This window comes from Vicia villosa, unplaced genomic scaffold, assembly GCF_029867415.1.
Source record: "Vicia villosa cultivar HV-30 ecotype Madison, WI unplaced genomic scaffold, Vvil1.0 ctg.000879F_1_1, whole genome shotgun sequence".
Lineage (NCBI taxonomy): Eukaryota > Viridiplantae > Streptophyta > Magnoliopsida > Fabales > Fabaceae > Vicia > Vicia villosa.
Window position 1 is genome coordinate 377029 of NW_026705396.1, and position 3346 is coordinate 380374.

The 3346-nt window shown below is 32.6% G+C and overlaps 1 long non-coding RNA gene across 1 annotated transcript; it reads left to right on the top strand.

Annotated features, from left to right (window-relative positions):
- The first annotated feature begins 994 nt into the window (after nucleotides 1-994).
- LOC131631883 (uncharacterized) lies at nucleotides 995-2186 on the top strand. Its single transcript, XR_009292860.1, has 3 exons — nucleotides 995-1401; nucleotides 1493-1611; nucleotides 1823-2186. It is a non-coding gene; the product is annotated as an uncharacterized LOC131631883 (long non-coding RNA).
- Nucleotides 2187-3346: the final 1160 nt, after the last annotated feature.

The following is a 3346-nucleotide window of genomic DNA, read 5'->3' on the forward strand; positions in this document are numbered from 1 at the left end:
TTTAGAGTTATGTTGTCTTTAGAGAAGTAAACGGTTGGTTTCGATCTATTTTCGATTTGCTTGCTTTATAAAGAAACACCTATCTTGAAAGTAAATATATGTGTTGTTAGTGTGATGTTAAATATGTTTTTGTTGTTGATGTGGTTGATGTTGTTGTTATTTGAAGGTGATGAAGTATTATGGATGATGGTGATGAAGCATTCCTTCTGCTACTTGACACAAAAAATGAACAAAGTATGCTAATTTGATGTTACCCTTTTAATTTATTTATTTTTTGTTTTTTTATTTAGCTACTGTGTATATGTAAATCATCTGTCTTACAAACAAAAATCACACTGCAGCGTCGGCTATGGGGCTTTTGGTGGTGTTTCGGTGGTGGCGGAAAATGCTTACTTTATTGTCTGATTATGTTGTTGTTGTTTTTTCTAAATCACAGGTTTCGAAAAATTAGATCCGATTGATGAAAATTGTTTCTTCAACAAGTTGTTAAGAAGATAGTGGGTTAGTTACACTGTAACGACATAGTTTTGGGTTTTTTTTTGTTTGTAGTTTTCTGGTTTTTTTTATATGCAGTACTTGGTTTTAGGGTTTTAGAAGTGAAATCTATTGTTTGATTCTATGAACATAACTACTTTGTTAATTGTTAATTCAATTGGGTTATGATTATTCAGGTGATTTTGACTTTTACACATTGATTGTTCTGATGGTTTTATAAAAGAAACTATTTTTCTTCTTTTTCTATAGGTAAATCATTTGTCTTACAAATAAAATCACACTGCAGCGTCGGCTATGGGGTTTTTGGCAGTGTTTCGGTGGTAGTTTCGTGGTGGCGGCAACGCGGAAAATACTTTATCGTTTCATGTTATAATAATATTTATCGTTTGATTATATTGTTATTATATAGGGAAATGTTTTTTTATCTGCAGGCTCTGATTATTAACATGTTACTTCTGATAAGTTTTGGTATATGATAAAACAATCGTACATATGGTGTTAGGAAGGAACACAACATATAGTTTATTCTCTGCTGAAGAAAATGTAATTTGTAGTATGGTTTATTCTCGTATGAATATTTTCACATGATTGCTAAATCAACTATGCTGAAACTTTTTCTTTCTTTTTTTCCCATTAGAAACATAAGTTATAGGTGTTTTAATCTTGGAAATACATGATTTTTTCCAAAAGGGTGGTATGTACCGTGAAATATAAATATTGTTGGTGATTGTACTGTGCATAAAGGTGTAACTTCAAAGCTGTTAAAATATTAGTTGAAGTTTCATGCCTTCATTTTATCAAGTTAGCAAGAAGGAATTACAAAAAGGCAAAAGATACATGAAATTGCTCAAAAACAAGACTTCCAAATTGGAATGGACATATGTGTAGTACTTTGTGGCACACCAAGTGAGTCATATGCTCATAATTTGCACATATATTTGTCATTCAACCTTCAGCCATCCAGAAATTCATCACTTCTTTGTTTCCAAATTTTCAGAAAAAAGAGAGTAGAGGATGAAGAAGGTCACAGTAATTGCATCTATTTTCCTGTTCTAAATACTTCGTTTTCAAGAATTTCTACACGTTTCTTCATTGCCTCTCTTATACGGAAACCAGGTAACGCCTTATATAATTTTTTAGTTTGGGAATGAATATTTTAGATTTCTAATTGAAGTATTATATTTTAAGTTTAGGGTTTTTTTTTGATAAAAAAGTATTAACATTTGAGTTTGATTTTTATTTCCAAAAGAAATTACGAAGTTAATGTTTGCTTTCTTCAGTATTTTAATTTTGCAATTGTTATCAAAACTTTATGACATTTGAGCAGGAGGAGGATGCTCCTGAGATAGAAGTAGGGCTACATGGAAATTTATTGACTTATAAATTCGGTCACCATGGAGGAAGATCTGCCCGTACATAACCTTCGAACTGGCCGCGTTGAAATTAGTTCCCAGGTATGCAAACCAATGGGATTCCACATAATAATATCAGTTACTTAATTTCATTTGGATCTATTTTGTTGTGGTATTTGGATATATTGATTGATACATGAAAATTGTAATAGCCACAACTACGCGGTTGATGCTGCGACACTTCCTGAAGGTATAGAGGTTACTCATATCAATCTTAACGACAGTAGTTATACTAGTCTTGCTTAACGATACTTGATTTTTAATTATGCATATGGAAAAAGATGCCAAATTTGTTACTTATTGCAATGATCTGAATTTTGAGCTGTAAATTTTGGTTTTTAATTTTCACCACAATTAAAAATACATGTTTCATACTGTTTATTTGGGCTGTAAAAATTTAGTGTCAGAAAACATATATAATAAAGGACTAATTAGTGTGCCTTTAAGCTCTTGTAACTTCTTATTAACCGGATGCAAGTTGAAGTGTGATAAGTCTCCGACGTCACCGTTTGAACTCAAGTCTCCTTTTGCTTCTCCAGTTTTAATTTATAAGTTGAAATTTAGTTTTTGGTTTTCCTGTATACAACAGAGAACCTACACTTTGTTTTTTATGATCTGTTTACTATGAATGTAAAATGTTCGATTAAATATCTTGTGTACTTTTTCGTCAATGCTGAGCATACTCTTTGTTTACAACCATAGAGTACTTGTAATCGCTTCTGCTCTGATACACAAATCATAACTTTGCATAGCCTACAAAGGTGAAGAAATCAGCGATCAAGTTAAATTCAAATTTCAAATGTTTTCACTTTGGATCAAAAATTGTGTCGTTCTCCTGGTTGAATGCTCAAGCTTTTACTGGAAAAGAGGCCTATGAACTCAAAAGAGTTTCCGAACTGTTACAGGCTATGTTTATACGTGTATAATGACACATCAGGCGAGTATTCTTCATTATCAAAGACATTTGTGGTTCGATGTTAAATTGTCAAAGGGCGGAATTGAGACCACAAAATATATGCTTAAGCCAAAGATCAAAATTGGATGGCTCTAGAAGTTCTTCATGACGAGCCATCAAATGAGAAGTCTGATCTTTGCAGCTTTGGGGTAGTCATGTGGGAGCTTGCAACATTGCAACAACCTTGGGGTAATTTGAATCCAGTACAGTTTGGTTGTCTATTCGTGACACCTGTAATTGAAGTATGCTTAATAGTTTAGTATTATAAATCTATATTTATATTGGTTCAACTTTTATGGAAGATTCACAAGGTCTGAAACTTATGAAAGTAAGAGGATTCCATATAATGATAACTTTCGGGAACAATAGCTATATCTTCCTCATCGTCTTGCTGGCGGTGGATTTAAAAGCAAGCTTGCGGTTGAACGCTACGTCAAAGAGTTCTTCCCAGACGTTAACATTGTTGATTTCTTGATTCTTTCAG